This window comes from Arachis stenosperma, chromosome 10 (assembly GCF_014773155.1).
Source record: "Arachis stenosperma cultivar V10309 chromosome 10, arast.V10309.gnm1.PFL2, whole genome shotgun sequence".
NCBI lineage: Eukaryota > Viridiplantae > Streptophyta > Magnoliopsida > Fabales > Fabaceae > Arachis > Arachis stenosperma.
The window spans coordinates 39,172,776-39,187,383 of NC_080386.1; the positions used below are offsets into that span (position 1 = coordinate 39,172,776).

At 40.9% G+C, this 14,608-nt stretch overlaps 2 non-coding genes across 2 annotated transcripts; both read right to left on the reverse strand.

The window, feature by feature from the left end:
* Positions 1-3,449: 3,449 nt before the first annotated feature.
* LOC130958614 (small nucleolar RNA R71) lies at positions 3,450-3,553 on the reverse strand. The gene has a single exon (XR_009077727.1). It is a non-coding gene; the product is annotated as a small nucleolar RNA R71 (small nucleolar RNA).
* A 7,510-nt stretch (positions 3,554-11,063) lies between these two features.
* On the reverse strand, positions 11,064-11,171 carry LOC130959561 (small nucleolar RNA R71). Its single transcript, XR_009078634.1, has one exon. It is a non-coding gene; the product is annotated as a small nucleolar RNA R71 (small nucleolar RNA).
* Positions 11,172-14,608: the final 3,437 nt, after the last annotated feature.

The window sequence follows — 14,608 nt, forward strand, 5'->3', positions numbered from 1 at the left end:
GCGCCCTTAACGGCGTTGGAAAGTAGACATCCTGGGCTTTCCAGCAATATATGATAGTCCATACTTTGCCCAAGATTTGATGGCCCAAACCGGCGTTCAAAGTCACCTACAGAAATTCCAGCGTTAAACGCCGAAACTGGCACCTAAATGGGAGTTAAACGCCCAAACTGGCATAAAAGCTGGCGTTTAACTCCAAGAAGAGTCTCTACACGAAAATGCTTCAATGCTCAGCCCAAGCACACACCAAGTGGGCCCGGAAGTGGATTTTTATGTCATTTACTCATCTTTGTAATCCTTAGGCAACTAGTTCCCTATAAGTAGGACCTTTTACTATTGTATTTTCATCTTGGTCTTTCTGGTTCCCTCTCTGGGGCCGAAGCCAATGATCACTTTTGTTCTTATGTATTTTCAACGGTGGAGTTTCTACACACCATAGATTAAGGTGTGGAGCTCTGCTGTACCTCGAGTATTAATGCAATTACTATTGTTCTTCTATTCAATTCCGCTTGTTCTTTGTCCAAAATATCACTTGTTCTTCAACTTGATGAATGTGATGATCCGTGACACTCATCATCATTCTCACTCATGAACAAGGTGACTGACAACCACTTCTGTTCTACAAGCAATCAAGGCTCTAGTGTTTATCTCTTGGATTCTTGATACACGATGCATGGTTGATCGCCTGACAACCGAGTGCTCGCCTGACAAACGAGCCAGCCATTCCGTGAGATCAGAGTCTTCGTGGTATAGGTGAGAACTGATGGCGGCATTCAAGAGAATCCGGAAGATCTAACCTTGTCTGTGGTATTCTGAGTAGGATTCAATGATTGAATGACTGTGACGTGCTTCAAACTCCTAGCAGGCGGGGCGTTAGTGACAGACGCAAAAGAATCAATGGATTCTATTCCGGCCTGACCGAGAACCGACAGCTGATTAGCCATATGCTGTGACAGAGCATAGGAACATTTTTACTGAGAGGATGGGAGGTAGCCACTGACAACGGTGAAACCCTACATGAGCTTGCCATGGAAAGGAGTAAGAAGGATTGGATGAAGACAGTAGGAAAGCAGAGAGACGGAAGGGAAGGCATCTTCATTCGCTTATCTGAAGCTCTCACCAATGATATACATAAGTATCTCTATCTTTATCTTTATGCTTTATTCGTTTATCACTATACCCATTTGAGTCTGCCTGACTGAGATTTACAAGGTGACCATAGCTTGCTTCATAGCAACAATCTCCGTGGGATCGACCCTTACTCACGTAAGGTATTACTTGGACGACCCAGTGCACTTGCTGGTTAGTTGTGCGAAGTTGTAGTGATCACAATTTCGCCCACCAAGTTTTTGGCGCCGTTGCCGGGGATTGTTCGAGTATGGACAACTGACGGTTCATCTTGTTGCTTAGATTAGGTATTTTTTTTTCAGAGTTCTTAAGAATGAATTCTAGTGTTTCAAGGTGATGTTCTTATCATCACCAAAGCTGATTGATCCTCATCAATTTAGCTCTTGAATGCAATGTCTTGCTGAAGCTCGGCTAGCCATGTCTAATTCCTTTAGACTGAAGCTTTAGACTAACATTGCATGATTCCTGGAATTCTCATTAAGAATTTTGATACCTTTATTTTCCTTTTTCACCTAATTTTCGAAAAAATCCAAAAAAAAAATTTACAAAGTCATAAAAACCAAAAAAATATTTCTTGTCTAAGTCTAGTGTCTCATTTTAAGTTTGGTGTCAATTGCATGTTTCTGTTCTTCTTGCATTTTTCGAATTTATGCATTTTTTTTAATTAATCTTCAAGTTGTTCTTGATGATTTCCTTGTTTTGATCTTTGAATTCTATTGACTTGAGTGTTTTGTTGTTTCTCATATGCATTCTCATTTTGTTAGTGTCAATAGTATACAAACTTCTAAGTTTGGTGTCTTGCATGCATTGTTATTTAATTTTAGTTGCATTTTGATTATTCCTCATTATTAAAAATCCAAAAATATTTTTAATTTGTGTCTTTTCAAGTCAATAATACAGAGAATTGAAGATTCATAACATACTGCAGAGGAATTATACAGAAAAAGCTGGGCATTCAAAAATGCCCAGTGAAGAAGACAGACTGGCGTTTAAACGCCAGCCAGGGTGCCTGGCTGGGCGTTTAACGCCCAAAAGGGTAGAGTTCTGGACGTTAAACGCCAGAATGTGCACCATTCTGGGCGTTTAACGCCAGGATGGCACAAGGGGGAAGATTTTGTTTTTCAAATCAATTTTTTTTTCAAGTTTTCAAAGTTTTTCAAAATCAAATCTTTTTCAAATCATATCTTTTCAATCAAATGTTTTCAAAATCAATTTCTTTCCTTTTTCAAAGATACTTACTAACAATTAATGATTTGATTGAACATTTCAAGTATGTTGCCTTTTCTGTTGAGGAAGGTTTAATGTTTGAATCATATCTTTTCTTGTTAGGCAAGTCATTAATTTTTAAAATCAAATCTTTTAAAAATGTTTTTCAAATCATATCTTCTCAATCACATCTTTTTAAAAACCAATCATATCTTCTTAACCACATCTTTTTCAAAATAGTTTTCAATCAAATCTTTTTGATTTCTAATTTCAAAATCTTTTTCAAAAATCACTTGATTTCTTTCCCACTCTTATTTTCGAAAATCAATTAAGTGTTTTTCAAAATGTTTTCAAAATCTTTTTAATTGAATTTTCGAAAATTACTTCCATCCTTCTCACATCCTTCTATTTTTTGGACTAACACTATTCCTTAATGCAAAATTCGAACTCCATCTTCTTTGATAAGTTCGAATTTTCTACTTCTTTCTTCTATTTTTCTGTTCCTCTGACACCTCAAGGAATCTCTATACTGTGACATAGAGGATTCCACATTTTCTTGTTCTCTTATCTTTCATATGAGCAGGAACAAAGACAAAGGCATTCTTGTTGAAGCTGACCCTGAACCTGAAAGGACCTTGAAGCGAAAGCTAAGAGAAGCTAAGGCACAACTCTCTGTTGAGGACCTGACCGAATTCTTCAAAGAAGAAGAACCCATGGCAGCCGAAAACAACAACAATGCCAACAATGCAAGGAAGGTGCTGGGTGACTTTACTGCACCTACTCCCGACTTCTATGGGAGAAGCATCTCTATCCCTGCCATTGGAGCAAACAACTTTGAGCTTAAGCCTCAATTAGTTTCTCTAATGCAACAGAATTGCAAGTTCCATGGACTTCCACTGGAAGATCCTCATCAGTTTTTAGCTGAGTTCTTGCAAATCTGTGACACAGTCAAGACTAATGGGGTTGACCCTGAGGTCTACAGACTGATGCTATTCCCTTTTGCTGTAAGAGACAGAGCTAGAATATGGTTGGACTCACAACCTAAAGAAAGCCTGGACTCTTGGGAAAAGCTAGTCAATGCCTTCTTGACAAAGTTCTTTCCACCTCAAAAATTGAGTAAGCTTAGAGTGGAAGTCCAAACCTTCAGATAGAAGGATGGAGAATCCCTCTATGAAGCTTGGGAAAGATACAAACAATTAATCAAAAAATGTCCTTCTGACATTCTTTCTGAATGGAGCATCATAGGTATTTTCTATGATGGTCTCTCTGAACTATCCAAAATGTCTTTGGATAGCTCTGCTGGAGGATCTCTTCATCTGAAGAAGACGCCTACAGAAGCTCAAGAGCTCATTGAAATGGTTGCAAATAACCAATTCATGTACACTTCTGAAAGGAATCCTGTGAACAATGGGACTAGTCAGAAGAAAGGAGTTCTTGAGATTGATACTCTGAATGCCATATTGGCTCAGAATAAAATATTAACTCAACAAGTCAATTTGATTTCTCAAAGTCTGTCTGGAATGCAAAATGCACCAAGCAGTACTAAGGATGCTTCATCTGAAGAAGAAGCTTATGATCCTGAGAACCCTTCAATGGAAGAGGTGAATTACTTAGGAGAACCCTATGGAAACACCTATAATTCTTCATGGAGAAATCACCCAAATTTCTCATGGAAGAATCAAGAGAAACCTCAACAAGGTTTCAACAACAACAATGGTGGAAGAAACAGGTTTAGCAATGGCAAGCCTTTTCCATCATCTTCTCAGCAACAGACAGAGAATGCTAAACAGAACCCCTCTGACTTAGCAACCATGGTCTCTGATCTAATCAAAACCACTCAAAGTTTCATGACTGAAACAAGGTCCTCCATTAGGAAATTGGAGGCACAAGTGGGACAGCTGAGCAAGAAAGTTACTGAGCTCCCTCCTAGCACTCTCCCAAGCAATACAGAAGAAAATCCAAAAGGAGAGTGCAAGGCCATCAACATGGCTGAATTTGGAGAGGAAGGAGAGAAAGTGAACGCCACTGAGGAAGACCTCAATGGGCGTGCACTAACCTCCAATGAGTTCCCTAATGAGGAACCATGGGAATCTGAGGCTCAAAATGAGACCATAGAGATTCCATTGGACTTACTTCTGCCTTTCATGAACTCTGATGAGTATTCTTCCTCTGAAGAGGATGAGTATGTCACTGAAGAGCAAGTTGCTAAATACCTTGGAGCAATCATGAAGCTAAATGACAAGTTATTTGGAAATGAGACTTGGGAGGATGAACCCCCTTTGCTCACCAAAGAACTGGATGACTTGTCTAGGCAGAAATTACCTCAAAAGAGACAAGACCCTGGGAAGTTTTCAATACCTTGTACCATAGGCACCATGACCTTCAAGAAGGCTCTGTGTGACTTAGGGTCAAGTGTAAACCTCATGCCTCTCTCTGTAATGGAGAAGCTAGGGATCTTTGAGGTACAGGCTGCAAGAATCTCACTAGAGATGGCAGACAATTCAAAGAAATAAGCTTAAGGACTTGTAGAGAATGTTTTGGTGAAAGTTGAAGACCATTACATCCCTACTGATTTTATAGTCCTAGAGACTGGGAAGTGCATGGATGAATCTATCATCCTTGGCAGACCCTTCCTTGCCACAGCAAAGGCTGTGATTGATGTTGATGGAGGTGAATTGATCATTCAAGTGAATGAAAAATCCTTGGTGTTTAAGGCTCAAGGATATCCCTCTGTCACCATGGAGAAGAAGCATGAAGAGCTTCTCTCAAATCAGAGACAAACAGAGCCCCCACAGTCAAACTCTAAGTTTGGTGTTGGGAGGCCACAACCAAACTCTAAGTTTGGTGTTGAACCCCCACATTCAAACTCTAAGTTTGGTGTTGGGAGGTTCCAACATTGCTCTGAGTATCTGTGAAGCTCCATGAGAGCCCTCTGTCAAGCTACTAACATTAAAGAAGCGCTTGTTGGGAGGCAACCCAATGATTATATTTTATATATTCTTTTGTTATTTTATGTTTTTTGTAGGTTGATGATCATAAGAAGTCACAAAATCCATTGAAAAAGCAAAAACAGAATGAAAAACAGGAAGAAAAACAGCACACCTTGGAGGAAGAACTCACTGGCGTTTAAACGCCAGTGAGGCTAGCAGTTGGGCGTTTAACGCCTAGTCGGACACCATTCTGGGCGTTTAACGCCAGAAAGGGGCACCAGACTGGCGTTAAACGCCAGAAAAGGGCAAGAACCTGGCGTTAAATGCCAGAAATGGGCACCAGCCCGGCGTTTAACGCCAGAAATGGCTCAAAACGTGATTTTGAATGCCATTTGGTGCAGGGATGACTTTTCCTTGACACCACAGGATCTGTGGACCCCACAGGATCCCCACCAACCCCACCACTCTCTCTCTTCTTCACCCATTTACCGATCACCTCAATACCTCCTCCCTAAAAACCCCCTACCTATCAAATCCCACTATCATCTTCACTCCTTCATTTTCACACACCCTAAACACTACTTCTTCCCCTTTTGGCCGAACCACAAAGCCATCTCCCTCTCCTCCATTTCTTCTTCTTCTACTCTCTTCTTTCTTCTTTTGCTCGAGGACGAGCAAACCTTTTAAGTTTGGTGTGGTAAAAGCACTGCTTTTTGTTTTTCCATAACCATTTATGGCATCCAAGGCCGGAGAAACCTCTAGAAAGAGGAAAAGGAAGGCAAAAGCTTTTACCTCTGAGTCATGGGAGATGGAGAGATTCATCTCAAGGGTGCATCAAGACCACTTCTATGAAGTTGTGGCCTTGAAGAAGGTGATCCCTGAGATCCCTTTCAAACTCAAAAAGGGTCAACTTTGATCAAAGGTTGGACCAAGTCCTCATAAACATTTGTGAAGAGGGCGCTCAATGGAAGAGAAACTCAAGAGGGAAGCCGGTTCAACTGAGAAGGCATGACCTCAAGCCCATTACTAAAGGATGGAGCAAACAAGAGACCCCTCTCATCATGAGATCCCTGAGATGCCTCAAGGGATGCACTTTTCTCCACAAGACTATTGGGAGCAAATTAACACCTCCCTAGGAGAATTGAGTTCCAACATGGGACAACTAAGAGAGGAGCAACAAAGACAAGGAAGAGACATTGAGGAGCTCAAGCACTCAATAAGACCTTCAAGAGGAAGAACAAGCCGCCATCACTGAGGTGGACCCGTTCTTTAATCTCCTTGTTCTTTATTTTTCTGTTTTTCGAAAATTATGCTTATGGTTATCTATGTTTGTGTCTTATGATCATTAGTGTCTTAGTGTCTATGCCTTAAAGTTATGAATGTCCTATGAATCCATCACCTTTCTTAAAAGAAAACTGTTTTTATTACAAAAGAACAAGAAGTACAGGATTTCGAATTCATCTTTAAAACTAGCTTAATTAGTTTGATGTGGTGACAATACTTTTTGTTTTCTGAATGTATGCTTGAACAGTGCATATGTCTTTTGAATTTGTTGTTCATGAATGTTAAAATTGTTGGCTCTTGAAAGAATGATGAAAAAGGAGACATGTTACTGAGGATCTGAAAAATCATAAAAATGATTCTTGAAGCAAGAAAAAGCAGTGAATACAAAAAAAAAGGGGGAAGGAGAAAAACGAAAAAAAAAGAGAAAGAGAAAAAGAAAGAAAAAGAAAGAAATAAAGTTGTGATCCAAGGCAAAAAGAGTGTGCTTAAGAACCCTGGACACCTCTAATTGGGGACTTTAGCAAAGCTGAGTCACAATCTAAAAAGATTCACCCAATTATGTGTCTGTGGCATGTATGTATCCGGTGGTAATACTGGAAGACAGAGTGCTTTGGGCCACGGCCAAGACTCATAAAGTAGCTGTGTTCAAGAATCATCATACTTAACTAAGAGAATCAATAACACTATCTGGATTCTGAGTTCCTAAAGAAGCCAATCATTCTGAACCTCAGAGGATAAAGTGAGATGCCAAAACTGTTTGGAGGCAAAAAGCTACTAGTCCCGCTCATCTAATTTGGAGCTAAGTTTCATTGATAATTTGGAGTCTATAGTATATTCTCTTCTTTTTATCTTATTTGATTTTCAGTTGCTTGGGGACAAGCAACAATTTAAGTTTGGTGTTGTGATGAGCGGATAATTTGTACCCTTTTTGGCATTGTTTTTAGTATGTTTTTAGTAGTTTTAGTTGAGTTCTTAGTATATTTTTATTAGTTTTTAGTTAAAATTCACTTTTCTGGACTTTACTATGAGTTTGTGTGTTTTTCTGTGATTTCAGGTATTTTCTGGCTGAAATTGAGGGACCTGAGCAAAAATCTGATTCAGAGACTGAAAAGGACTGCAGATGCTGTTGGATTCTGACCTCCCTGCACTCAAAGTGGATTTTCTGGAGCTACAGAAGCCCAATTGGCGCGCTCTCAACGGCGTTGGAAATTAGACATCCTGGGCTTTCCAGCAATATATGATAGTTCATACTTTTCCCAAGATTTGATGGCCCAAACCGGCGTTCAAAGTCACCTACAGAAATTCCAGCGTTAAACGCCGGAACTGGCACCTAAATGGGAGTTAAACGCCCAAACTGGCATAAAAGCTGGCGTTTAACTCCAAGAAGAGTCTCTACACGAAAATGCTTCAATGCTCAGCCCAAGCACACACCAAGTGGGCCCGGAAGTGGATTTTTATGTCATTTACTCATCTTTGTAATCCTTAGGCAACTAGTTCCCTATAAGTAGGACCTTTTACTATTGTATTTTCATCTTGGTCTTTCTGGTTCCCTCTCTGGGGCCGAAGCCAATGATCACTTTTGTTCTTATGTATTTTCAACGGTGGAGTTTCTACACACCATAGATTAAGGTGTGGAGCTCTGCTGTACCTCGAGTATTAATGCAATTACTATTGTTCTTCTATTCAATTCCGCTTGTTCTTTGTCCAAGATATCACTTGTTCTTCAACTTGATGAATGTGATGATCCGTGACACTCATCATCATTCTCACTTATGAACAAAGTGACTGACAACCACTCTGTTCTACAAGCAACAAGGCTCTAGTGTTTATCTCTTGGATTCCTGATACACGATGCATGGTTGATCGCCTGACAACCGAGTGCTCGCCTGACAAACGAGCCAGCCATTCCATGAGATCAGAGTCTTCGTGGTATAGGCGAGAACTGATGGCGGCATTCAAGAGAATCCGGAAGGTCTAACCTTGTCTGTGGTATTCTGAGTAGGATTCAATGATTGAATGACTGTGACGTGCTTCAAACTCCTAGCAGGCGGGGCGTTAGTGACAGACGCAAAAGAATCACTGGATTCTATTCCGGCCTGACCGAGAACCGACAGCTGATTAGCCATATGCTGTGACAGAGCATAGGAACATTTTCACTGAGAGGATGGGAGGTAGCCACTGACAACGGTGAAACCCTTGCATGAGCTTGCCATGGAAAGGAGTAAGAAGGATTGGATGAAGACAGTAGGAAAGCAGAGAGACGGAAGGGAAAGCATCTTCATACGCTTATCTGAAGCTCTCAACAATGATATACATAAGTATCTCTATCTTTATCTTTTTGTTTTATTCATCATCTATACCCATTTGAGTCTGCCTGACTAAGATTTACAAGGTGACCATAGCTTGCTTCATACCAACAATCTCCGTGGGATCGACCCTTACTCGCGTAAGGTTTATTACTTGGACGACCCAGTGCACTTGTTGGTTAGTTGTGCGAAGTTGTAGTGATCACAATTTCGTGCACCAAGTTTTTGGCGCCGTTACCGGGGATTGTTTTGAGTATGGACAACTGACGGTTCATCTTGTTGCTTAGATTAGGTATTTTTCTTCAGAGTTCTTAAGAATGAATTCTAGAGTTTCATGATGATCTGCTGAAATCTGGCTGGCTGAGAAGCCATGTCTAATCTTATTGGACCGAGGTTTCAACTGATCATCACAATAGCTTGTTGATTTCCATCAATCTTGCCATTGGAGCAATGATCTGCTAAGGCTTGGCTGGCCATTGGCCATGTCTAGTGTTTTGGACCGAAGCTTTCTTTGGAAGCTTGGCTGGCTGTGAAGCCATGTCTAATTCCTGGACCGGAGTCTTAGACTAGCATTGCAATGATTCCTGGAATCCAAATTGAGAATTCTGAAACCTTCATTTTCTATTTTCATATAATTTTCGAAAAAGCACAAAAAAATTACAAAACCATAAAAACCAAAAAAAGATTTTATGTTTCTTGTTTGAGTCTAGTGTCTAATTGTAAGTTTGGTGTCTTGCATGCCTTGTTTATTTGATCTTGGTTCTATTTTCAAGTCAATAGTACAGGGGACTGAAGATTCAGAACATGCAGCAGAGGAATTACACAGAAAAAGCTGGGCGTTCAGAACGCCCAGTGAAGAAGGACAGACTGGCGTTTAAACGCCAGCCAGGGTACCTGGTTGGGCGTTTAACGCCCAAAAAGGTAGCATTTTGGGCGTTAAACGCCAGAATGGATACCATTCTAGGCGTTTAACGCCAGGATGGCAAAAAGGGGGAAGATTTTGTTTTCAAATCAAATTTTTTTTCAAGTTTTCAAAGTTTTTCAAAATCAAATCTTTTTCAAATCAAATCTTTTCAATCAAATGTTTTCAAAATCAATTTCTTTCCTTTTTCAAAGATACTTACTAACAATTAATGATTTGATTGAACATCTCAAGTTTATTGCCTTTTCTGTTGAGAAAGGTTTAATGTTTGAATCATATCTTTTCTTGTTAGGCAAGTCATTAAATTTTTTTAAATCATATCTTTTAAAAATTGTTTTCAAATTATATCTTTTAAAATTGTTTTCAAATCATATCTTTTCAATCATATCTTTTCGAGCATATCTTTTTCAAATAGTTTTCAACTATATCTTCTTAACTTCTAATCTCAAAATCTTTTCAAAAATTACTTGATATTTTTTCTTTCACTCTTGATTTTCGAAAATCAATTAAAGTTTTTCAAAATATTTTCAAACTTTTTCACTTAATTTTCGAAAATTTCCTTCCCCTCTTCTCACATCCTTCTATTTATGGAGTATCACTCCTTCTTAATGCACAATTCGAACTCTATCTGATCAAGTTTGAATTCTTCTACCTCTTTCTTCTGTTTTTCGTTTCCTCTGACACCTCAAGGAATCTCTATACTGTGACATAGAGGATTCCACATTCTCTTGTTCTTTTCTCTTTCATATGAGCAGGAACAAAGACAGAGGCATTCTTGTTGAAGCTGACCCTGAACCTGAGAGGACCTTGAAGCGAAAGCTAAGAGAAGCTAAGGCACAACTCTCTGTAGAGGACCTAACCGAATTCTTCAAAGGAGAAGAAGATATGGCAGCCGAAAACAACAACAATGCCAACAATGCAAGGAAGGTGCCGGGTGACTTTACTGCACCTACTCCCGACTTCTATGGGAGAAGCATCTCTATCCCTGCCATTGGAGCAAACAACTTTGAGCTTAAGCCTCAATTAGTTTCTCTAATGCAACAGAATTGCAAGTTCCATGGACTTCCATTGGAAGATCCTCATCAGTTCTTAGCTGAATTCTTGCAAATCTGTGACACTGTCAAGACTAATGGGGTAGACCCTGAGGTCTACAGACTTATGCTATTCCCTTTTGCTGTAAGAGACAGAGCTAGGACATGGTTGGACTCTCAACCTAAAGAAAGCCTGGACTCTTGGGAAAAGCTAGTCAATGCCCTCTTGGCAAAGTTCTTTCCACCTCAAAAATTGAGTAAGCTTAGAGTGGAAGTCCAAACCTTCAGACAGAAGGATGGAGAATCCCTCTATGAAGCTTGGGAAAGATACAAACAATTGATCAGAAAATGTCCTTCTGACATGCTTTCTGAATGGAGCATCATAGGTATGTTCTATGATGGTCTCTCTGAACTATCCAAGATGTCTTTGGATAGCTCTGCTGGAGGATCTCTTCATCTGAAGAAGATGCCTACAGAGGCTCAAGAACTCATTGAAATGGTTGCAAATAACCAATTCATGTACACTTCTGAAAGGAATCCTGTGAACAATGGGACAAGTCAGAAGAAAGGAGTTCTTGAGATTGATGCTCTGAATGCCATACTGGCTCAGAATAAGATATTGACTCAACAAGTCAATTTGATTTCTCAAAGTCTGTCTGGAATGCAAAATGCACCAAGCAGTACTAAGGATGCTTCATCTAAAGAAGAAGCTTATGATCCTGAGAACCCTTCAATGGAAGAGGTGAATTACCTAGGAGAACCCTATGAAAACACCTATAATTCTTCATGGAGAAATCACCTAAATTTCTCATGGAAGAATCAAGAGAAACCTCAACAAGGTTTCAACAACAATAATGGTGGAAGAAACAGGTTTAGCAATGGCAAGCCTTTTCCATCATTTTCTCAGCAACAGACAGAGAATTCTAAGCAGAACCCCTCTGACTTAGCAACCATGGTCTCTGATCTAATCAAAACCACTCAAAGTTTCATGACTGAAACAAGGTCCTCCATTAGAAATTTGGAGGCACAAGTGGGACAGCTGAGTAAGAAAATTACTAAACTCCCTCCAAGTACTCTTCCAAGCAATACAGAAGAAAATCCAAAAGGAGAGTGCAAGGTCATCAACATGGCCGAATTTGGAGAGGAAGGAGAGGAAGTGAACGCCACTGAGGAACACCTCAATGGGCGTGCACTGACCTCCAATGAGTTCCCTAATGAGGAACCATGGGAATCTGAGGCTCAAAATGAGACCATAGAGATTCCATTGGACTTACTTCTGCCTTTCATGAGCTCTGATGAGTATTCTTCCTCTGAAGAGGATGAGTATGTCACTGAAGAGCAAGTTGCTAAATACCTTGGAGCAATCATGAAGCTAAATGACAAGTTATTTGGAAATGAGAATTGGGAGGATGAACCCCCTTTGCTCACCAAAGAACTGGATGACTTGTCTAGGCAGAGATTACCTCAAAAGAGACAAGATCGTGGGAAGTTTTCTATACCTTGTACCATAGGCACCATGACCTTCAAGAAGGCCCTGTGTGACTTAGGATCAGGTGTAAACCTCATGCCTCTCTCTGTAATGGAGAAGCTAGGGATCCTTGAGGTGCAAGCTGCAAGAATCTCACTAGAGATGGCAGACAACTCAAGAAAACAAGCTCATGGACTTGTAGAGGATGTTCTGGTGAAGATTGAGGACCATTACATCCCTACTGATTTCATAGTCCTAGAGATTGGGAAGTGCATGGATGAATCCATCATCCTTGGCAGACCCTTCCTAGCCACAGCAAAGGCTGTGATTGATGTTGATGGAGGTGAACTGATCATTCAAGTGAATGAAGAATCCTTTGTGTTTAAGGCTCAAGGATATCCCTCTGTCACCATGGAGAAGAAGCATGAAGAGCTTCTCTCAAATCAGAGTCAAACAGAGCCCCCACAGTCAAACTCTAAGTTTGGTGTTGGGAGGCCACAACCAAACTCTAAGTTTGGTGTTGAACCCCCACATTCAAACTCTAAGTTTGGTGTTGGGAGGTTCCAACATTGCTCTGAGTATCTGTGAGGCTCCATGAGAGCCCTCTGTCAAGCTACTGACATTAAAGAAGCGCTTGTTGGGAGGCAACCCAATGTTATGTTTTATCTATTTTTTTTTTGTTATTTTTTGTTATTTTGTAGGTTGATGATCATAAGAAGACACAAAATCAATTGAAAAAACAAAAACAGAATGAAAAACAGGAAGAAAAACAGCACACCCTAGAGGAAGAACCCACTGGCGTTTAAATGCCAGTGAGGCTAGCAGTTGGGCGTTTAACGCCCAGTCTGGCACCATTCTGGGCGTTTAACGCCAGAAAGGGGCACCAGACTGGCGTTAAACGCCAGAAAAGGGCAAGAACCTGGCGTTAAACGCCAGGAATGGGCATCAGCCCGGCGTTTAACGCCAGAAATGGCTCAAAACGTGATTTTGAATGCCATTTGGTGCAGGGATGACTTCTCCTTGACACCACAGGATCTGTGGACCCCACAGGATCCCCACCAACCCCACCACTATCTCTCTCTTCTTCACCCATTCATCAATCACCTCAACTCCTCTTCCCCAAAAACCATTCACCTATCAAATCCCATCTTTCTCCTCACCACTCACATCCATCCTTCATAAAAACCCCACCTACCTCACCATTCAAATTCAAACCACTTTCCCTCCCAAACCCACCCATACATGACCGAACCATGTGCCCCCCCCTCTCCTATATTAACCCTTCTTCACCCCTTTATTTTCACACAACCTAAACACCACTTCTCCCCCTCTTTGGCCAAACACAAAGCCATTCCCTTTTTCCTCATTTCTTCTTCTTCTACTCTCTTCTTTCTTCTTTTGCTCGAGGACGAGCAAACCTTTTAAGTTTGGTGTGGTAAAAGTATTGCTTTTTTGTTTTTCCATAACCATTTATGGCATCTAAGGCCGGAGAAACCTCTAGAAAGAGGAAAGGGAAGGCAAAAGCTTCCACCTCCGAGTCATGGGAGATGGATAGATTCATCTCAAGGGTGCATCAAGACCACTTCTATGAAGTTGTGGCCTTGAAGAAGGTGATCCCCGAGGTCTCTTTTTCACTCAAAAAGGGTGAATATCCGGAGATCCGACATGAGATCCGAAGAAGAGGTTGGGAAGTCCTTACCAACCCCATTCAACAAGTCGGAATCTTGATGGTTCAAGAGTTCTATGCCAACGCATGGATCACCAAGAACCATGATCAAAGTGTGAACCCGGATCCAAAGAATTATCTTACTATGGTTCGGGGGAAATACTTGGATTTTAGTCCGGAAAGTGTAAGGTTGGCGTTCAATTTGCCCATGATGCAAGGAGATGAACATCCTTACACTAGAAGGGTCAACTTTGATCAAAGGTTGGACCAAGTCCTCACAGTCATATGTGAAGAGGGCGCACAATGGAAGAGAGATTCAAGAGGGAAGCCGGTTCAATTGAAAAGGCATGACCTCAAACCCGTGGCTAGAGGATGGGTGGAGTTTATCCAACGCTCAATCATTCCCACTAGCAACCGGTCCGAAGTTACTCTAGACCGGGCCATCATGATTCATAGCATCATGATTGGAGAAGAAGTGGAAGTTCATGAGGTCATAGCCCAAGAACTCTACAAGGTGGCGGACAAGTCCTCTACCTTAGCAAGGTTAGCCTTTCCTCACCTCATTTGTCACCTCTGTTATTCAGTTGGAGTTGACATAGAGGGAGACATCCCCATTGATGAGGACAAGCCCATCACCAAGAAAAGGATGGAGCAAACAAGAGACTCCTCT